This window comes from Triturus cristatus, chromosome 8, assembly GCF_964204655.1.
Source record: "Triturus cristatus chromosome 8, aTriCri1.1, whole genome shotgun sequence".
In the NCBI taxonomy this organism is placed as follows: domain Eukaryota; kingdom Metazoa; phylum Chordata; class Amphibia; order Caudata; family Salamandridae; genus Triturus; species Triturus cristatus.
Window position 1 is genome coordinate 340,590,849 of NC_140591.1, and position 11,281 is coordinate 340,602,129.

Below are 11,281 nucleotides of genomic sequence, written 5' to 3' on the forward strand. Positions count from 1 at the left end.
TTGCATAAACACTTGCTCTTTTAATCATTTGTGCTTGTTTTCCATAGGTTTGATTATTTGCCGAAGTTGCTTCATAATAATGAGCAGAAATGATAGATTTTAATACATTTCTTGATCACAGTAAGGGATTACATCATATCAAATATAGGAGCTTTTAATAACGCGTAAGTAAATGTCCTTATCGGTAACTCCTTTTGGCTATTTATTTTTAGGCGGGTGTTATCATATGCATGCATTCTTTATATCAGTAGCCGAGTTAAGGGGAGGAGGAGTTTTTTCTTTCTGCATCTGCAGTGCGAGTTAAGACAAGTGCTTTCCCTGAATACTTTGTGCAGTGGTGTTGGGAATCAGTTTTTTGTAATCTACCCAGAGTTCAATGACCATCAACTCTTCACTACTTACGTACGAACTTACTTACTTATGCCTACTACTCCTCCTGGGGTATAGGCCATTAACCAGAACCAGGACTCTCCAGCCATCTCTGTTCTGGGCTATTCTTTCAATATGACTCTTGGTGTAACCCATTTCCTTGCAGTCAGCCTCAATGCCTCGACACCAGGTGTTTCTTGGCTTTCCTTTTCTCTTGAGGACTTCAGGTCAGGTCTTGCCTGGTGGTGTTTGATACGGTCTTGCGGAGGGTGTGAACTACCCAGCCCAATATCTTTTCATGATTTCTTCATAAGAAGGGAGTTGGAAAATCAAATCTGCTGCCACAGGCCGTTGCTGCTGATGGTGTTTGTCCAGCAGATTTGGAGGATTTTCTGCAGACAGGTGTTGATGAAAATCTGGACTTTTTTGGTGGTGGTCACTCTTGTCCTCCAATTTTCTGCTCCATACAGAAGGACCGATTTTATGTTGGTATTAGAAAGTCTGATCTTGGTTTGCAGAATTAGGTTCTTGAAGCTCCAGATGTTCTTTAGCTGAATGAAGGCAGACCTTGCTTTGCCGGTTCTTGCCTTGACTTCAGCGTCTGTGCCGCCATGCTTGTCTATAACACTGGCCAGTTAGGTGGAGGCCTCAACCTCTTCCAGTGCATCGCCTGTAATAGTGACTGCTGTTGTGCTGGCCGTGTTAGCCTTCAAGATCTTGGTTTTTCCCCTGTGGATATTGAGGCCACGTTGTACGGATGTGGCTGCCACATTGTTGGTCTTCTCTTGCATCTGTACATGGGTATGCCAGAGTAGGGTCACATACTCTGCAAAGTCTAGGTTGTTGATCTGCATCCAAGTTGTCTAATGTAACCCAATTCGTCTCCCTGCTGTGGATGTCTTTATGATCTATTCTACGACTAGCAGGAAGAGAAAAGGCGAGAGCAATATACCCTGGCAGACTCCATCCTTACTTGGAAGACTTCCATGAGTTGCAGGTCATTCACTTGTAAGAGTTCCTGATCTGATAATTCTTAAGAGTTTATCTGGCACACCATAGTGGCATAGGAGTATCCAAAGGGCCTCTTTGTCCACATTGTCAAATGCCTTCTCATAGTCGATGAAGTTGACATAGAGGGGGGAGTGCCATTCCATTGACTGCTCAATGATAAGTGTTGCAATCTGGTTGGTGCAGGATCTATCTTTACAGAAGCTAGCTTGCTGGTCTCACAACTGAGTGTTGACTTGCTTTTTCATTCTGTTCACCTGGGGTTGACAGAGGAATTACGTTCTGTAGTTTAGGCATTTACTCAGGTCACCTTTTTAGGTTATTTGGATGAGATATCCCTCCTTCCAGTCTGATGGCACCTTTTCCTCTTACCAGATCCTTCCAAACATGGGGTAGAGAATGTCTATTGATGTTTCAATGTCTGCTTTCAGTACCTCTGCAGGAGCATTGTCAGGTCCCGCTGTCTTCCCATTTCTCAGTCATTTGATGGCCTGTCATAGTTCTTCCTTGGTTGGATTACTGCAGTCATCTGGCAAGTCCTTGTCAGCTGGCTGTATGTCTGATGAAGACTGTGGCACGGACTGGTTCAACATGTCTTCAAAGTGCTCCACCCATCTTCTTTGTAGGCCTTCATTACCCATGATTGTCTTCCCAGCTTTGTCTTTAGTAGGTCTTTCTGGCTTGCTGCAGTTTCCATGTTATTTCGTAGATTTCTTTTAAGTATCCATGGCTTGCTGCTTCCTGGGCTTCTGTAGCAAGCCTATTGATAAATCTTCACTTGTCTGCTCTTAAGCTTCTCTTTGCTTCCTTGTAGGGTGTGGTGTATTCACCTAAAGCTTTTTCTTTTTCTGCTCTTGTTCGGCTGATGTTGACTGCATCTTTTTTCCCCCTTTCTCTCTTGGATTTTGCGGAGAGTTTGGGTGGAGACCCATTCTTTATGCTGGTGTTTCTTGGGAGCCAGAACCTCCTAGCAGGTTGATGTCATTATTTGTTCGATGTTCTCCCACTGACTTTCTACTGGGTCTCTGTTGTCCTCTAGTTCTTGCAGGATTTGAAACTTATTACTGACGGTGACTGAGTATTCACTCAGTTTCTGTGCATCTTTGAGGAGAGTGGTGTTATATTGCTGGTGTTGGTTTGTTAGTTTTATCCATGCTTTCTTCAACTTTAGCTTTAGACTGGTCATGACAAGGTGATGGTTTGATGCCACTCCTCTCATCATTCTCACATCCTGCAGGGACCTTTGGAACTTCTTGGCAATGCAGACATGGTTGAATTGATTCTGTGTTGAATGGTCTGGAGACACCCACGTTCTCTTGTGTATTCTTTTGTGTGGGAATACACCACCGCCTATAACCAGACTGTTCAGGGCACAGAAATCTGCAAGCCTTTCATCATTCTCGCTCATGTCCCAAAGTACACATTTCCCATGACTTCTTCATACCCAGTTATTGGACCTGGCCCTTTCTGCAGGGTCATCATACCTTCTGACTTCCTCCTAACCTTTATGCTGAATTAATTTGTGTTGGCCTTAGGACTCTGTGCACTTTCTCACTGCTAACCGTGCTAAAGTGCTAGTGCTCTCTGCTTAAAATATGGTACCACTGACTTGCATCCAGTTGGCATATTCATTTTCCTTCTAAATCCCTAGTAAAGTACAGGCTGTGTCCAGAGCCTGTAAATTAAATGCTACTAGTGGGCCTGCAGGAGTGATGTTGCCACCCACTTAAATAGCCCTTTAAACATGTTATCATGCCTGCTACTGCAGCCTGTGTATAGAGTTTTAACAGCCATTTCAACCTGTCTAAATAAACCTTTTGCCATGCCCAAACCTTCCCTTTTTATACATATAAGTCGCCAGTAGGGTAGGCCCTGGACAGCCCACAGTCCAGGTGCAGTGTATTTACAAGGTAGCGCAAGTACGTTTAAGTTTACATGTCCTGGTGGGGAAAAACTCTTAAATTCGTTTTTCACTACTACAAGGCCTATCTTCCCCATGGGATAACATTGGACTTACCTTATTACTTTTTATAAGTGTAATTTGAAAATGGGAAGAGATAACCCCTTCAAGTTTGGTTTCTCTGGAATCCTAACTTAAATCCTAGCTTATGGTCATCGGATTTTAAATTACAATTCTGAAGATGCCACTTTTAGAAAATTGGCATTTTCATGCCTTAGCCATTTGGTGCCTGCAGCCTATCCCGGGTCACATGACTGGATATAGTTGGCAGTTGGGCTTTGTGTATTACTTCTAGACATCAACACACGATGGGAGCTTAGGTGTGACTGGATAAACCATCACTGGCAGAATGGGAAGAAGGCATTGAGCCCAGCCTCACTTACACCCAATAGGCTATTTCCTGTCCCAACACAAAGGGCCTAACAACCCTGCATTGTCATTTCAGCCAGCTTGGAGCCAGGGCAGGAAAGGTAGGGAATTCCATGCACTTCAAAGACACTGTCTAGAAACTTTTCTAACCTTCCAGAACCAGGGCACCATTGAATAAAAAAACCATACACCACCACTTCAGAACACTTCTGGACTTGTGGATACTCTGACAGGAAGGACTGCTGAAAGGACTGCCACTCTGCTGGACTGCTACTTTAAAGGAGCTGCTGTGTTGCTGTGCTGACCTGCTGCTTGCTTGGAGAGGAAGAACTGGACCTGGAACCGATCTTTAACCCAGGATCCCAGAGTGACTCAAAGGGCTAGCCACTGGTCTCCTGATCTGAGCCTCAAGGACATATATTAGGCTTCCCAACAGCACTGAACCCACCTTCAATAAGATCCTGACCCCCAAGAGTGGCCTCTCAGATCCTGGACACTTGGTGTGGCTCTTGAGCTCTTTAAACCAAGCCTTTGTGCTCTTTCTAACCGTAAACCTGTTTATTTACACAGGAACAATGCCACTTGCAATGAAAATCCATGTGAGCAGCCGCTAGCCCATCTCTTCTCACGACAGCATCGACCATTCATGGGGGACCATCAGTGCGAAGCAACAGCACCCTTGTCCTTGACACCTGGCCTGCTCCTTGTGCAATGCTGATCACTGCCTGCCACACTCTCCTTGCCCCTCGTGACCCTCTCCAACTCAAATGGGACTCTAGGCACAAAACCTGAGGAGGTAAACCTTCAGTGGGACTAATCTGGGACCTTATCAGCTTCGCGCTCCATTGCGGTCAGCCTGAACATTTTATTTTGATCCAGTCCAACGTTACAAGATAGCTGTGGTTGGCACTTTGAGCGCTAATTTACAGTTTATTCTTAAATAATTAGTTCATAGCTCCTGTTCTACTGATTGTATGTTTTTCATTATGGTCTTGTTTTATTCTTTAAAATCAGCTTATTTTTTCAACCTGGTGTGGGATACTTTCTGTGTGGTGTTTTCACTGTTTTACTGTATGAAGAGTTGCACAAATACTTTACACATTGCCTCAAAGTTTAGCCTGGCTACTCTGTGGCAAGGAGCCAGGGGGTTGAGCACAGGTTAATTTGAGGTTTGCTTGGGTCTTCCCCAGACTAGAATAGTAGTTGCTGCTTGACCAGGGCTCACACGCCTATCAACCAGTAACCCAGTTTCCAATACCAGTGTTGCTGCTTCCAATCGTGGCATTGAGGACCCTAATCAGTATGGTGATGTCTCTTTCAAGGCATTTCTCAATAGTTTGTTGTAAAAATGTTGTTTTTTCCTCATCTTTGCTGTCATTTGTAGGTGCATAGCGCTGGATAACATTCCTGTTGATCCTCTTTTTCTTTGTGTGGAAGGTCGCTGTGATGATACTGGGACTGTGGTCTTTCCATCCAATCAGAGCTCTGTTGAATGCTGGTATTAGCATCAGTGCTACTCCCTGAATATGAGGGGTGCTTTCTTCCTTATGACCAGAATACAGCAGCATTTCTCCTGGAGCCAGTCTTTTCCGTATGCACTATGTCCATCTTGTCTCGCTGACGCCAAGCAGGGTAAGGTTGTCTTTTTTCATCTCTGCTGGCACTTGGGCTGTCTTGCCTGTCAAGTACATGGTTCTCACATTCCATGACCCGATAGTGATGGTCTTGGTCGAAAGAAGATGGATCAGCTTTGTGGCTTCCAGCAATCTCTGGCTTTCACCAAAGGCGTCATAGCTCTCCATGAAGGAGATTCCTCTCTCCCCATGGCCAGGATGTCCTTTGGTTGATGTTTCTGTAGCTAGGATTTATTTACATGGTGGGGTTGCTAGCGCCATGCATACCCCTCCTCTTTTCGCAGCTCGGCTTGGGACCGGCCTTGGTGGCGTTAAACATACCAATAGGGGCAGAACAATTCTTTCAAAAAGCAGCAGCTCGACAAGTAATTACTAAAGGTCTCTCTCAGGTCTGATAAAAGTGGTTGAAATGTCAATCACAAACCAGAGGAGACCTTTGCTTCAACCTTGAAATCTGTATACATACTTTAGCTACTCGAGTGACTTGTGCTCATTTTTTTGTAGGGTGAATAAATACATTAAAGCTAGTTTAAGAGTGGAGTAAGCATTGTAATTTACACAGGCTTGGCCTGCAAGATGGGCGAGTAGACGTCTCTACCGGCGCTCCTGTCGATGGCAGTGAAATCCGGCAATATCTCGCATTATTCTACCTGCTCTGACCCTATGTCATATCGTTCAGAACTAATTGTTCTCTTACTGTGACGTGGGGACACTGGGGACGATTGCCCGGAGGGATTACTGGGTTTACAAGAGGCGGCGGCTTGGCAGACTGACAGCACCATTTTCTGTTCCGAGTGGCCACTTGGAGGTGACACCCTAGTTGAAAAGTGTTCCTAAGGCTGTTTGGCGAGAGGAGATCACTGGCGGAGCTACACCTTGCTGCCAGAAGAGAACGGCAGTGAAAGGAAGGCTGCCGGTGGTGGTGAGCATAGTGGTGGGTCAGGCCACCTCAGACCCCAGACCAGGGGATTCTCGCAGGTGCATGGCCGAATAACGGGGTCTTGCTGGTGGCAGTGTGGGGGCCTGAGTGCCTGCGAGTTGCGGCCGGTGGCCCTTTGGCAATGACAATGCTCTTGGACGGAGGTGAGGGCTGGGATATCTGCAGAGGGGAAGGCCCAGGCTGAGCAGTCCTGGTGGCATATGGAGCTCAACCCGAGCCCCTGAGTAACAGGTGCTGAAAGGAGCCACACCCCCGGTCCGGTGAGCCGGGTGGCAGAAGTCTCCTCTGACGAGAGGCGGCTGGAGCAGTTTTAGATCCTGGAGCCCACGGGAGCGGGCTGAAGAAGTGAAACTGAACGGCAGCCCCATGATCTCTGGGAACGACGGCAGGTGGCCTACTGTGTGTATGATCAATATCCTGAGTGGAGGAAAGCCGGCAAGGCCTCATGTGCGGTTGCCTAGGATGGGCCTACCAGCGATAGCATGGGCAGGGAGGTGGACGCTATGCTGACAAGGCCCTGAGGGAGGGTGACTCAGAAAACGCAGACACCGGAGGAGCTGTGGCCTTCCTCGGGGGATTGCACTCCCCGTACATACAGGACGGAGGTACCGTGGCGATATGCTTTGGTTGCTGGATGGTACTACCCCAAGTGAGAGGGGGCTGCTGTTGGGGCAATAAAGTGAGCCCTCTGGATGGTCCGTTATGGAGGAGAAGAGTGGCCCATGTGCACCACCTGGATGGTCCCTGCCCTGCAAAACTGGCAAGGAGTCCCTTGTGGCGAAGGCTCTAGACCTGGTGGGAGATTGTGAACGCAGCTGACAGGAGAAGCTTGAGGGGCCTGTAGCTCTCTGTCTACCTCTGGTGTATAACTGGTGGAGTAGTAATTGGGCCTTCTTGGGAACAAGTGAGTTGGTCGCACGATCTGTTGGCATTCCCGAGACACCATGGTGAAGGACAAGGGGCCCGGGTGCAAGCCAATAAAATACTAAATTACACATAGTCCCTCCCCTAGGGGATGGGAATCGAATATAGCGGGATGCAGTGAGGTGATGTTGCAGGGTGTGGAGGACACAGGACTGCCAAGGCGGAAGGGGGTTGTTGGGATCGAATACAACATCTATATTTTGAAATGGTTGGAAGTGTTTTTACTGTTTCCGTGTCTGGTTCTCATGCTTATGCGGCAAAGCTGGTTGAGTGGGTGAAGGGGAAGTGAAAGATGGAGGTGATACAGTGGGGAGAACGACAAGGGTTCTGTTAATCATGGCTTCCTCCGTGACGAAGTTAATCACCTGGAATGTTCAGGGTATGGCAATGTTTGAGAACTGCAGAAGGGTATTTGCTTACCTGAAACAATATTGGGTGGTGATAGCATGTGTACAGGAGACACACATTTGGGGTGACTCAGTACTTTGCACCTGGAGGAAATGGAGAGGTCAGGTCTATGCTACCTCTTATTCGGTGTTTGCATGGGAGGCGCTCATACGGGTAGCACCCGAGGTTCCCTTCCAACAAACACCTACACCATGTGACGGACCCCGAGGAGAGATACGTGATTTTACACTGCAGGTTTTAGGGGGGAAATATGTCTCATTAATGTATATGCTCCAAATACGGACTGCCCTGCCTTTTTACCTGCCGTCATGGCAGGTGCAGCCCCTTACTTGGGGGTGGCGATAATCTTAACGGGGGCCTGGACTTTAACTGTGTCCTCGATGAGACAATGGACTGTGAGCTACCTCGAACAAACACTAAACGCAAGTGACATGGACTTTAAAAGACATCAGGCAGGGTATGCAGCTGCGAGACAAATGGAGGGCCCGCAATCCCATGCAGAGATTATTTTCCTTTCATACCCCTACAACTAATATCTTTAGTCGACTGGGCTATTGTTTCCTTTTACCCAAGCTCTTTCCTGATGTGAAAGGGATAAACGACTTTCCTCGCTGCCTATCTGACCATTCGCTGGTCTTGCTCATTTTTAGAGGGGCTGGGAAATGCCCGGCAGAGCCGATGTGGTGGGGGTCAGAGCGGAGAATGGAGAATTAGTGTGCTATCAGCAAGCGATTCTTGAAGTACTAGCCAAGCATCTGGCTAACATGTATCAGAATAAATTCTCCCCACTGCAAGAGGTGATCCAAGAATTCTTGGATATGGTGGCCCTATCACGATTGCACCATGATAGGGAGGTATCGGTCAGGGCCCCCCATGACTAGAGAGGAGCTGTTAGCAGCTATCTGATGTCTCAAACCAGCTAAAAGTCCCGGGAGTGATAGACTCCCGGCTGAGTTCCATCAAAGGTTCTACCCGCAACTCGCAGATTGCCTCCTGGAGGTATATGAAGAAGCATTATACCTGGATAGGTGAGGAATTAGGTGACTTCTGGCATTTTTAGAAGACTCTGGGTTATACGGTGCAGTTCTATTTTCACATAGCATATATGGGCTTGGCATAGGGTCTTCAGCGCACCGTATATTTTACGTTACACATTTCTTACGATCCTTTCAATAAAATCTTCACGTGATAAGCTTGAATAAATCTAAAACATAATAATAATAATTTTTTTCAAAATAAGCATACATATACTGTTTCCCTGTGGGACATGGGACTATCTCTGACAAGCCTGTAAAGTGAAATAATGTGATAGGTTACATATTGTTTTTTGATTAAGAAATGTATTTTATTACTTTCTGTGTTCCCCTGATGAAGGTTCTTCCTGAAATGCATTGGGATATGTAAATACTACCTTGAGTACCGAAACTCGAAGAATGAATCTGCATTTTGATTTCTCAGTCATAAAATATGATGTCATAGAAGATTATTATTACCCTTGTGTAATTATTGTTTACAGGAGCAATTCTGAGATTGGCTCTTGAAAATTTGCATTTTGATGTGAATATTGTATTCTATGGAAACTTTATGTGATATGTCATAAAAACAAGTTTTGTACAAATTACTGCAATTATAAAGCACCACATTTTGGGCTGGTGAATATCGCACCTTGTATTCATGCGACAGTTCTTTGCTCACAGGCTACTTTGACCTACCACGATTGCACCATGATTGGGAGGTAGCGCTCAGGGCCCCGATTACTAGAGAGGAGCTGTTAGCAGCTATCCGATGTCTAAAACCAGCTAAAAGTCCCGGGAGTGATAGACTCCCGGCTGAGTTCTATCAAAGGTTCCATCCGCAACTGGCAGATTGCCTCCTGGAGGTGTATGAAGAAGCATTGGTGGAGCAGTCTCTGCCTGCCTCCATGCGAGAAGCAGTGGTGACAGTGATATTAAAACCTGATAGGGACCCCCTGTTGCCTAATTCCTACCGACCAATCTCGCTCCTAAATATAGATGTAAAACTTCTGGCAGCCCGGCTTCTCCCTCATATGCCCTACCTGATCCACCCTGACCAGGCTGGGTTTGTACTGCGGCAGAACACCACAAATAATTTGCAGTGCCTGTTGCATGTTTGGCATGCCCCGAGGATTTGCATTGGCAATGCTCAATATTGAGCAAACCTTTGGTTCGGTGGAGTGGTTGCATATTTGTTAGTCTTGCAGCGGCTTGGAGTGGGGCTGGTGTTTCTTAAATGGGTCCAACTGCTGTATAAGAACCCTGTCACCCGGATTCGATCTAGAGGAATGGTGTTGGAACAGTTTGCATTGGACCGGGATACCCGATAGGGTTGCCCTTTGTCTCTGCTTCTTTTCGCGGCTGCAGTGGAGCCTGTGGCGGTGATTTTAAGAGGACGGATGGGAGAATGGTGGATATCCCTTGGGCTATGTCGATGCTACATTGGTAGATAGCCGTCAACCAGCACAGGCGGTACCGGTTCTTCCCATGGTGCAGCATCCAGACTTGGAATAAACCCGACAAAATCCAAGCTGATTCCATTGGGGAGATTAATAACAGGGCCGAGAGACAAATTTCCTTTGGTGGACCTCCCCTGGGTGACTGAGGAGACGAAGTACTTGGGGATTTGCTTGGTGCACACGACCCCTCCTTCATGAAGTTCAACATAGGGAAAGTGGTGGAGAATATACGATTTTGGAAGGGCTTACCTCTGTCTCTTATGGGGCGAATAGCAACCATAAAATTATTAATTTGCCCCATTGCCTTTATGCGCTACAACACTCCTTGTATAAAATCCCCAGGCACTACTTCCAAATGCTAGACTGCCTACTGGTGGAGCTCCTCTGGAGATCCAAGCATAAATGCATGCGATTGACATGACTTCGGAGAAAACGGGGTAATGGAAGATTGGAGGTGCAATGTCTGGTGCTTTATTATATGGCCTCCAAGCTCCAGCATGCAGTTCACTGGCTGGATGAACATGATAACTTTAAAAAACGACTGGTGGCGGGCTCCCATGGTGATCACCCCCTGCCAGAACTACTAATTCTTGGCGCGGGAGACCCCAAGACCGGTCCTCATATCATGTGGTATGTGGCAGTGCTCTGGGAGAACGCGGTAAGGATGGTGGTGCGACACACACCCTATGTCCCAGACATGCCACTGTGGGTGGTGAAGCCCTTCCAGCACATAGCGAAATCCATGTTGGTACAGAGGTGGAAAGAGGGTGGATGCCTTGCGATTGGATACCTCTACGACAGTGGTCAATTTCTAACATGTGAAGCCACGTAGACTGTCTTTAACCTAGGAACCGGGCAATCCCTACAATATGGGCAGATAACACAGGTGGCCCGAGAGTTATGGCATTTCTTTCCCAAGGAGCCCCCCAACATTAATGTACTAACAGTGATGCTCTATATGGCACAGGGGTGACGTTTGATATCCCATTTTTATAGGGCGCTCCGAGAGGACCTGCCTGGGGGGACTCTGCCGGTGCAGACGCGGTGTGAGGAGGCAGTGGGGAGCCTCTCTCGGAGTGAGACTGGGCGAGAATTAATGTGGGGGTCCGGGAGGTGTGTTCTTATTCGCGATTCAAGTTAATACAATGCAATATTGTACATCAGGTCTATCTCACTCCACGGACCTTATGCAAAGT

The 11,281-nt window shown here is 46.9% G+C and overlaps 2 pseudogenes; both read right to left on the minus strand.

Annotated features, from left to right (window-relative positions):
• Positions 1–414: 414 nt before the first annotated feature.
• On the minus strand, positions 415–2,785 carry LOC146802093 (uncharacterized; annotated as a pseudogene).
• A 2,153-nt stretch (positions 2,786–4,938) lies between these two features.
• LOC146802094 (protein CFDP2-like) lies at positions 4,939–5,508 on the minus strand (annotated as a pseudogene).
• Positions 5,509–11,281: the final 5,773 nt, after the last annotated feature.